Raw genomic sequence first — 12,210 nt, 5'->3', positions numbered from 1 at the left:
ATTACTGCTTCTTGTTTGTAAACCAATATGAACGATGTTTGTCCAATCAAATTCTTGCAGGTAGTTCTATATGCCCATAGAACAACGGGTGTGCACACATCCCAATCATTTTTCTTCGCATTACAAATATTTGCTAAGGCATTATCCAAAATTTTGTTAAATTCTTCTAAAGTGTTGTTCGCTTGAGGATGATACGACATACTCTTCTGGTGATACATCTGGAATTCTTTGAGCAAAGTGGAAATTGTTTCATTTAAGAAGTGTGAACCTCTATCACTCATCAAGATCTTCAGGCAACAAAACCGAGAAAAAATATACTCGAAGATGAAATTCGCAGCTATGACCGCACTACAATCCTTCACAGGCTACACCTCAACCCACCTTGTTAAATATTCAGTTGCTGTAATGATGTATCTGGCTCCAGTCTTCTTTCCTAGTGGCTAAATTGGTCCCATGAAGTCTATTGCCCACTTATCAAACACCTGCAATGAAACTTGCAGATTTAGAGGCATTTTATCTCTTTACATTGGTCTCCCCATTCTCTGACAAACATCACATGCCCTACAATAAACCTTGGAATCCTTGTGCACAGTCGATCACCATAGTTCTGCTCGTAAAATCTTCTACATGGTTGCTCTTCCCGCATAATGTCCTCTTGCAACTCCTCCATGCGCTTCAGCGATGATACTTTGTTGTTCATACTCTGAGACATACCTCCACAATATTTCATTAGATCCCAGTTTATATAGATGTCCGGTGCTAACAGAGAAATTTGCAACCCGGACCACCAACACTTTCTTCTACTGTGTGGAATACCCTTCAGGAGCTGTACCTGTAGATAAGAATTGGATTATGTCTGCAAAATGGTCGTCAGTAACGTGCACAAAAAAGAGCTGTGCATCAGGCAATCCCTCCTCCAAATTATTAGGTTTGTCACCATTCTCAATCCATAAGAGGTAATCTGGTCCAACATTCAGTTGACCTGGCTTCACAATTACCTCAAAGTCATATTCTTGAAAGAGTAGCAAGCATTGACAGATTCCCCCTTGTTACACAGTATTTTGTCACGCCTCCTACACTTCCTTGTGACATACCCTCAAGTGCCCGAAACATGACCATCATGCAGTATACTTATCCATGTAGATAGCTCAGATCCATCCTAAGACTTTGATTGGAAAATACCTTGAGCTTTCCCTAAAGAAATAACTCTTAAAACCCTAAAATGAGAGTCATCTCTCTTATGAGGCTTAAAAATGCGATGGTCGCCTGTTGCACTGTACCTAACCAACGATGGCATCGCTTTATTCCCTTACATAATCGCGATGATCCCAAAGAGGATGAGAAGCTTCACGATTTAGAAGATTCCACAGTGATGAGTTGGAGGTTGTTATGCATATATGAGGTCAAATCCTCCCAACTTGGCTTGTTGGTCTTATCTCTATGAGATACCTCCCTGAGATGAGGGCCTAATCCTATCTTTGAAGAAGTCCTAACTCCCTTTCCCAGTCTATACATTAATCCTCTCCCATTCCCAAATGATTGGTCTATGTCTATTTGCACCCTTATGTTGAGATTGTGCCTAAGGCTATTCATTTGACTTGGAGAAGGAGTGCTCGGAGAGTTCTTGGCTTGGACTTGGATTACCACTCAAGGAGAGCCTTTCAACATCAAGGTTTTGGTTGTAAGCTTCCCTTTATTTCCTAATAATATGCAACTTCCCGTTCGTCTTCCCAAAATATATATGTTAATGTATTATTTAGCTTGACATTCCTTGATCAGTTAAGTAGGTTGTTATTGGATTTTCTATTGGTTTTGGCATGCTTTGTTGTCTCTTGATCACTTGTGCAGGTACATAAACACAGATAGAAGCAAGTCTAAGTCCATGATACAAGTAGTTCAAGGCCCTCAACAAAGGAAATCAGAAGAGCATCAAAACGAGGTCGGTCATCTCTTTCGTTCTTCTTTTCAATTATAACCTAGGAAGATGTCTAGTTGATTGTCACTTCAGTTGTTAGATCCAGTCATTGGGCTAGAGGGATCGTCTCTATCCGCAAAGAGGATTAATCTTTTTAAAAAAATGGTGACTCCACTAGGGAGCATATGATCCTTTCCTTCTCTTTCTTCACCTTGTCTTTTGAAATGTTTGATCAACCATTCATTTTCAGAATTCATTGCTTGTCTATAGTCAGTCTCACTCTTTGCTAGATACTTGAAGTTTGTTGATTTGAGCTATTCTTGAAGATTTTTGTGTTTTTTCTTTGTTTTCTCGCCCATCATGTTTTTATCCCTAATAGTCATGAAGATATCGCGGATTTTTTGATTATAATAGCAATGATCGCTGCTTTTCTCTTCACAAGTGCAATGATTACAAAAGTTAAAGAAATTTAGGGTTTGTCTTCTTGTTTTCAGTTATTTTTGCCTTCTCCTAGTGATTTACCAGTGTGATCTTAGTTGAATCTTTTATTGTCTAATTAAAATCTCCTTTTAACTTGGTTTAAGTGTGTTTGAAGTTTTATTAGCCTTTTAGGGTTTCTAGGTCTTCTAGGTCATCCTTCATCCACTCCTTGATCTCCTCACCAGAGATCAATTACCTTTGTTAAAGAGTCTTTTGTGTGATTGATCATCCTTTGCAAATCACTTTTGGTTCTTGTGTCTTAAGTTGGTTTCATTAGTGTCAGATTGAGTAGATACTGTGAAAGTATCTTAAGTTTCATTTGACAAGCAATAGATTACAAATTGATTGTCTCATTTGAATCGAAAGGAAGTGTTTGCTTTGAGTTTGTGTTTCAAAAAGAGAAAGTGAAAGTGTTTATCTTTTCATAGTTTTCGAAGCATTTCTTGTTGCATTAAAATCATTAGTGTGAAAGAGATTTTCATGTTTGTTGTCTTTCTTGCATTCTCTTTTAATTTTTGCATTAGATTACATTGATTGCATTAAAGTGAAAAGGAAAAAATTCATCATTGCATTTTAATGTAGTTTACTTTAAAATCGTTTTTTGCCATTGCATTTGTTATGAACTGAAAGATTAGATTTCATGTTTTGCATTTAGCAGTGGAAATTTTCATCGATGCCTATTTTCTTGTTTGATGCATGATTTGGGTGATCTTCTTCTTTACATAGATAACTTTCATCGAATTGAAGGATTTGATTTCGTCATGTATTTGTATTTTAGGAATAGGTAACATAATTAAGGCCTTGAAATTGAAACATAATTCCAAGAGAAACTTTAGAATATATCAATTAATCTAAGGAGAATTTGAAACATTAATGTTCATACTTAGCAGCCATCGTTCGCTTCAGCATTAGACAATGCTATGTTAGACTGGTGCTCCCTGTACCATCGCATATATAAAGGGAGACCCCCAGAGATTGCAAACCTTCATCCATAGGAAGCCGAATCTGCTGCCCTATAAACGTGATACACTGAACACAACATTCAGGGATATTGCCTGCACATACATCAAGTCCTTGGTAAATTTATTTGATGAGGTGTATATTACAATTCACGATTACTTGGTACTCTGTTTTACCTAGACTAACCTGAGTGGTCATTTCGATATTTTCTGACTCTTAAAATTTGAAAAGATCATTAAGCAACTTGTCCTTTCAAGCTCGCTTAACCATCGAAAGTGACTAGAGTCACATTTTCGTCCTTTTCTTGTCTCTTAAAATATGAAAAGGCAACGTTTTTGTTTCTAAAAATAACTGCCCACAATCAACATGTCGAACCCAAGCAGTTGCTTCTTGGACCAATATTGAGTAATTCCCTGTTAATTTCAAGATTAATAAGCCCTCAACGAATCTCCTTTCATTTTTTGCGCTTGAGAGGAAGTCATCATGGCTGAACCATTGATTTCATCTCACAGTTATCCTTCATTGTCTGACACTGAAGGGTCCTCCCAAGGAGTTCATATGAAACTTCCTTAGTCACTTGAAGATCAAGGATTTGAACTTGGGATTATTCCAAGTATCCAACCTCTATCTTCTCATCCACCTCCATCAGATTCCTGGTCAACTCAAGAATCTGATCCTGATACTCTTGATAATCCTATTCATTCCCCTAAGAGTCTACATATTCTTGAGGGTCCACAGAGGCTTGTTATTCATTTGTCGACTCCGGTATTTGATTCTGTTGTGATATCTCCTCAACTTCCTTACAGTCCGTACGATTGGTCTGGTATTCCTTTCGAGTTATCTCCGCACACATCTCAGATTCCTCGTCACCAGCTTTTTCCATCTATGGAGTCAGAGGGTGAAATACCAAACTGTCCTCAGGGTCATCTGGAAGTCTCCACAACTCACACTACTTAGGTGCATGAGTAGCAAGACTATGAATTTCCTCCAGAAGGTTTTCCTTTTGTGGGAAGAACCCCATCTCGCATGTTTCCTGAAACCAGTGGACCTTTGCTTCTGTTGGTAAGGTAAATCCCCTCTACGGACAGAGGCGATCCCACTAGCCTATCACAGAAATAGCCACAAACAAACCACGCTGCTACGCAAGTTCCTAGTTATGCATCAAAGGTGAATCAAGAAGACTAACCTGGAGTCCAACGCTATGATTGAAGCAGAGTTGATATCCTCGATCCCTTGCTCCAATAGATCATAACGAATACCTGCACATGCAAAGGAAGAGACAAATACCAACATAGAAACTACTAAGGCACAACTATATTTCAGTCAGAAAGGAAATAAATCAACATATCACCATGACAGATAATGAGATTGGAACTATAATAGCAGTCGCTCATTAATTAATAAACATGAAAAGTTACAACCATTGTTCTGGCGTCGACCCTTCTCCTGGCTGGGTGAGTAACTATATGTGTCTTGACATGCAACTCCTCTCCGGCAGCATAACCTCTCTAGCACTCATTAGCATTCTCTCCATGACCAATAATCATCACTACTATAACTCAATTACCAAATCACTAGCATAACACTAACACCAACACTCTCTCTTGCACTAGCACTCTAGCTTGTCCAATGCATAATGACAAGCTTATATAGATGGAGAAGGGAGGAGGATGCGATGAACCGGGACACCTTTTGTGGAATTAGCAAAAGCCATAAAGATGGATAAAGCTCGACAAAAGACTGATTTTCTATCCTCAGAAAAGCTCCATGTAATGAAGGAAACAACAGTCGGACGTGCATTAAGGCAAAAAGCATGACTAAATTTGGTTGGCGCGACCGTTGCTCTGAGACAGAGCGCCAATGGTCGCGCCCTCTTTTGAGGATCTCCATCATTGGCGCGGGTAGGATACTGTGGACTTGCGCCAATGGAAAAATAGCACTTTTTAGGGATGATCTGCAGAAGGTGTCTTCAGGGAACATGGAGTACATACTCAGGGGAATATAATGCAAGTGTTTTTAGCCCTTGTCACTTCTTATAACTCCCGGAATGAGTCCTCCAAGGTACGACAAGAGGAGTAACAGGGATGGTGACAAATTACTGTGTAACAGATGCCCCCTAAAGCATGAAGTCCGAGAGGTGGAGAGGGGTGAAATGCTTTACAAGAACACACACATAAGAGCACACAAGAGCACATATAGTTACTGCCGTCGAGGAGCTGTATTAAGAGACATGACTGATAGTTCAATTACAAGATGTACATGGTATGGTCGCAGCCATCCATAAGAGAGTACATAAATAATCTAGATCCATAGTATGGACGCAGCCATCTGGTTAGGATCAATGATTTGACTCAGGTATGGTCGCAGCCATCCAGCGAATGAGTCAAGTATTAAGAATCACGCCTGGATTACAACAGACACAATCCAGGGTCTTGCGCTCCATCTCGACCCGAACAAGAGTACAAGTCCAAGCATGTGAATATATGAGCTGAAGTCGAACATGCATGAACATCGCCTGATTACCAGTCAATAATGGAGACTGTTAACAGACGCGAGAGGTACCACCAATAATGACAATGGCCCTCAAGGTACTATAGGTACAATCTACGGCGTGTGAATCAATGAGCTGAAGTCGAACACCCGTAGAATCATTCGATCGGAGGCCAATGATGAAAACCTCACGTCAAACACGAAGAACCTGCCATTGAGGCATGCAGGCTCCAAGGCACCGGAAGGGAGTCTCTAGGTCAACTTCCTGGATAATGAGCTGAAGTCGACAGGGAGTGACCTTAATCGAAGGTGGGCCATAATGTTTCCCACATCATCGACACGAGACAGAGATCAAGATTGTGCGAACTATCAGAGGGAGGTTGTTTATTTGCAGAGGTCAACTTCTCTTGAACATATCGGCGGCACATTAACGGAATTGGCAGTATTTGACATCAATGTATCAAAGGTCATTATGACGAGGCAATGAGTGAATGAGAGGTCAAATAGGGTACCCAAATCCATGGAAGCAAGTGAAAGACACGAGATGAAATATCCCCACCCTGGACACGAAAGCAAAAAGTGCCATGTTCAAGAGCGACATACTGCCGTTACGGTAATAATTATGGTTCAAAAAATTTTATTTTCCCCCACCATTTCTGGCGAGTACCCCAGTTATTTTTAACAAGCTTGATGGGGATAGCATATGCTTGTGTTGTGACAAAATCCGATGTCATTAAGTTTTAACGAGTCTAACAAAGGAAGAACTCGGCGTCTTTTCTTGTTTAGAGAGTTTGAAAAGACAACAGAAAAGGAAACTCCAGGGATGTCCTTTTTCGTAAAGCTGTGTCTCTCGGGCCCGAAAAAGTATAAAATAATACCCGAAAGAACCGCCCGATCATTACGATCGAGGAGTACTTTTCATGATTAGTGACTTCGACCTGAAAAAGTAAAAAAGCGGTCAAAACCACGTCGTTTCGTAACCACTAACAAGTTTGAAACGACAAAAACCCGGTAATCTTTTTATGTTTTAACGGTCGACAAAAAGAACTTAAAACGACCGCCCCTTATCACCATTTAACGAGTCAAGAGGAGCGACTCGACAATCTTTTCCTCTTTAAATGGTCAGAAAAGAGCTAAAAGCGGACCTCCATTTTTATTTTCTTTAACGAGTCAAAAAGGGAAAAATACTCGGCAATCTTTTCATATTTTACGAGTCAGAAAAGAGCGTAAAGGCGACTCGTCCTGAAGGAACGAGTGGTATAAGGGATAGCAACTGGTTCCGGTAATGGTGGAACTTTACTTGAAACACGTAAAGGTTAAGAGGCTGGCTAACAAGACCACTCATCGCTGCGGTTCCTCAGGAAAGGAGAAACAACCAAGTGAAAGCGTATGATCGGCCAAAAAAGATGGTGGCGATGGAATGAAACAACCAAGGCTCATCTAGCAGAATTTTAGCGGATAAAAGGCAATCACGGGATGTAACTGGGTTCATTTTTACACAAGCTTGAACCATGAAGAACTTTGCTTGGATTCGGTTTCATGTTTACACAAGCTTGAAACGAAAAACTATGCTTGGGTTCGGTTTCATGTTTACACAAGCTTGAAACGAAAAACTATGCTTGGGTTCGGTTTCATGTTTACACAAGCTTGAAACGAAAAACTATGCTTGTTAAAAGGAAAAAGAAAATTGTTGCATGCCCCCAGCATGATTATACCAATCGAGATACATGCCCCCTTCATGACATTCACGGAGTGGATGGAATGAAGGTTTACTTAGAAAGACTCGATTGGAGGATGCCCCCGGGCTTCAGTCACGCGCCCGGGCGAGCTGCCGTCATCAGAATGACGGGGTAGGTGCTGGGGCATTTCCTGTGGAAATAAGACCATTTAGGAATGGCAAATGGCTATATGTGAAGTGTGAACCGGGGAATGAAAGTTGGTCTACGACTTTGATCGTTCTACCTTCATGCGGAAAACACATCACTCTGAAGAGTGAGGACACAATAGCACGTATGCGATAAATATAGTCTCGTCCAAGGAGTAAATTGTAATCTAACGGACCTTGGACTACCATGAGACCTATTTGGATAGTCTTCCCTTCTAACGTGATAGGTACATTGGGAAGAATTCCTAAAGGTCGAGTGATTTCTCGATGGAAACCTACAAGGCTTCTCATCTCAGGCAGAAGCAGTGGGGAACCAAGTGCTTCCCAAGCTGTTGAAGAAAGGATACTCACAGGAGATCCTTCATCAATAATTGTACCAGCCATAACCATGCGATAGACTTGAACTATAATTTGAAATGGTATGGAGGCTGGTAACCGAGGATTGACTAGGTGATCCCAACTAAAGGAAACAACCAGGTTGCTCGGAGGTGGGACTGGATAGATAGCCGGATATGCCTCTAATGGACTTTCTTCCTGTTGTGAAGAAATGAGAGGAATGCTCACTTGATCATTAACGTCTACGTCAATGAATAGAATTTGGACGGTGGGTTCGTCATTCTTGGCAGTGATAACATCATCTGAGGAGGTAACTTCTGAAGGCGAAACCGGGTCACTTGCAAGCCGGACCGTTTGACTGTTGTCTGGTTTGGATTCAGATGTAGGATCATCTAGGGGTGGAAGTTCTAAAAGAAAAACCGGGTCACTTGTAATCAGGACCGTTTGACTTTCGTCTGGTTTAGATTCAGATGTAAGAGCAGCTAAAGATGGAACTTCTGTAGGCAAAACCTTTTGAAAGACCGGGTTACTTGTAAGCTTGAACTGTGGACTTTCGGTTGGTTTGGACTCAGGGGGTTCATCTTTGATGATCAAGTAGTGCGTAGATGATGAATATAAATCACTTGTTCCAACCAGGGACTGGTCTGGAACAGGCTGAGCAACACTCTTTCCGACCAGGTACTGGTCTGGAACAGGCTGAGCGCAGGTAGGTTCAGGAAGAGAAAGCTGGTCCAAAGAGGAATCATGTTTGACCACTTGGTTAGCGGAGAGACGCTCTGCAGGTGTAACAAGACGCTCTGCAGGTGTGAAAAGACGCTGATATCCAGCGGGTAGTTGGGGTAAGGAATTCGACAGACTTGCCAAAAGACGGGAAGCTTCATCCATAAGTGGACAAAGGCGAAGGAGATGATTACCCTCACAAAGTCGACAAGGGAAACGAACCTTCCCTTTTCTGTTACCAACTAGTAAGGTGTTGTCAATTTGCGACAGCAAGGGACGAGTCGGGTCACGGGACCATATATCTAGGGTCCTGGGAATGCCAGGAAAATCAGAAAGAAAATGGTCCCCTTTGCATAATTGACAAGGAGACCGGAGCTTCCGCGGAGGAGCAGAAGGTGGTTCCACTTCTGATAGCTTCGTGGTAGATACGACCTTTCCCTTAAGAGACTTCTTCTTTTTGGTCTTCTTCTTCTTCTTCTTAGCCACCTGGTTAGTGAAATCCAAGGTTTCACCAGGCGAAGTAGAAGATGAGGACACAGCAATAGGCGAAGAAGGGAAGGGGTCCACCTTAGAATCAACATGGTGTTGTTCGGGTGGAGGAGGTGGTGGTGGGACAGGAGTCATCACACTTGGGACCACCGAGTTTGAAAACAACCATACGGGTAAACCAATGGTCAACCCAGGCAAAGACAATGTTGCAATATACTGAACACCAACATTTCCAACAGAAGGAAATGGGCGAGGGTACCCATCAGGAGGAACACCTTGGCCGGTGGGCACCGGAAAGGCTACCATTGAACGAGAATTAACCCTACTCAAGCTAATGCACGCAAAATCTAATTGGGTAATGTTATCGTGGCCAATAAATTTTTAAGACACTGAACTTAACCTTTTCATTTTTTAAGAGTCGAGAAAAGGGTAAAAGATGACTCTAGTCTCCTTCGAATATTTAATGAGCACGAAGTGACAAGACGCTCACAGGCACCTTTTCGTTTAGGGAGTCCGAAAAGGATCAAAAGTGACTGCTCTGGAATTCTAGGTAGAGGGTGTGCCAAACTTTTCGCAAAACCACAGAATACTTTTTAGGGTACGGGTGGTCGATCTTCGTGAATGCTGTGTTCACTGCATTGCGAATCGTAGGGCGGCTGACACGGCTTCCTATGGATAAAGGCTTTATTCCTATAGGGGTCTCCCAATATATACTCGACGGTACGTGGGAGCATAGTCCGTATTGGCAGCTACCGTTTCACCGTGGAGGAATCACCCAACCACTCGACGATAAACTACCAGGTTTAATGACGCCGGAACACGTCTCTAACCTAGACCTCTAGAGTGTTTGCGTTATATTCCAATGCGTTGTTATGTTCATTGAGTTCATTTTAAGGTTTATCTTTGATTATGTTTCAGTTTTTTGGTCCTACCGTATGTGATATCTCGAAAACTTCTTACATGCAAACTATATGCCGGAATTAAATCAATTGATTCGATGAATTCTATCTACAGGAGGGTTGAGATCTTTTTCATAAACGAAATGATCACTTCAACAAAGAACAAAGATCCTAATGCAACTAATAACAAGAAACAAAATTTTGTCTTTTTCTTTTCAATAGCAACAAATAACAATAAATGCTAACTACTATAATGCAAAAGATTTTTTGTTTTCCTTTCCTTTAAGATGGCATGATGCATGTAAACAAATTCTAAGAGATATGCACAATCCAAGTTCAGTCAATGAAATAGAACCAACTCTAAAACACAAAATGAACCATGCAAGCAAGGAAAAACACAAAAACTAGTGAACTTCAAAGAGGCTAGAAGTGAAGTATTCAGAGTATAGAAGATCAAGCTTTAACAAAGCACTGGATAGGTGTAGAACAATCAACAAGCTGACTGGATGATCAAGAGACCGAAACTTCCCACAGAAGGCTAGACATGCAAAGTCACTGGAAATAAGCACACAGCTGAGGGATACAGGCTACGACCAGTCAAGCAGAGGTTCAACACAGTTCCAGAGGCTGAAAGAGATATATAAAGAGACTGAATGAGCTTTCTACCCACACACAGGCAAAATTTACAGAGCTGGCGCGACTGTCAGCCTGCAACTTGCGCTACCACAGAATTGGCGCGAGTTGATTTTGAGCAACATGCGCCAATTGGCGCGACTGTCAGAGAAATAACCGCGCCAATTAAGCTTGCCAACTAAAAAGATAAAAGATACGACCTCAGGTCGGGTTGACAATGCTCAGATGGGTCAAACAGTAAAGAATCAACTCAAAACTGACTCAGGAAGCTCATGCACTCAAGCAAGCAGAAGAAAATTAACATGCAAGACAGAAATCAAAGAGTTACTCCCCAGCGGAGTCGCCAATTTGTTGGTAAGGTAAATCCCCTCTGCGGACAGAGGCGATCCCACTAGCCTATCACAGAACTAGCCACAAACAAACCACGCTGCTACGCAAGTTCCTAGTTATGCATCAAAGGTGAATCAAGAAGACTAACCTGGAGTCCAACGCTATGATTGAAGCAGAGTTGATATCCTCGATCCCTTGCTCCAACAGATCATAATGAATACCTGCACATGCAAAGGAAGAGACAAATACCAACATAGAAACTACCAAGGCACAACTATATTTCAGTCAGAAAGGAAATAAATCAACATATCACCATGACAGATAATGAGATTGGAACTATAATAGCAGTCGCTCATTAATTAATAAACATGAAAAGTTACAACCATTGTTCTGGCGTCGACCCTTCTCCTGGTTGGGTGAGTAACTATATGTGTCTTGACATGCAACTCCTCTCCGGCAGCATAACCTCTCTAGCACTCATTAGCATTCTCTCCATGACCAATAATCATCACTACTATAACTCAATTACCAAATCACTAGCATAACACTAACACCAACACTCTCTCTTGCACTAGCACTCTAGCTTGTCCAATGCATAATGACAAGCTTATATAGATGGAGAAGGGAGGAGGATGCGATGAATCGGGACACCTTTTGTGGAATTAGCAAAAGCCATAAAGATGGATAAAGCTCGACAAAAGACTGATTTTCTATCCTCAGAAAAGCTCCATGTAATGAAGGAAACAACAGTCAGACGTGCATTAAGGCAAAACGCATGACTAAATTTGGTTGGCGCGACCGTTGCTCTGAGACAGAGCGCCAATGGTCGCGCCCTCTTTTGAGGATCTCCATCATTAGCGCGGGTAGGATACTGTGGACTTGCGCCAATGGAAAAAGAGCACTTTTTAGGGATGATCTGCAGAAGGTGTCTTCAGGGAACATGGAGTACATACTCAGGGGAATATAATGCAAGTGTTTTTAGCCCTTGTCACTTCTTATAACTCCCGGAATGAGTCCTCCAAGGTACGACAAGAGGAGTAACAGGGATGGTGACAAATTACTGTGTAACAGCT

Source organism: Pinus tabuliformis, chromosome 6, assembly GCF_031772625.1.
Source record: "Pinus tabuliformis cultivar Carrire ecotype Pingquan chromosome 6, CPIR1, whole genome shotgun sequence".
NCBI classification, from domain to species: Eukaryota; Viridiplantae; Streptophyta; class Pinopsida; order Pinales; family Pinaceae; genus Pinus; species Pinus tabuliformis.
Note: the sequence above shows the minus strand (reverse complement) of the source record.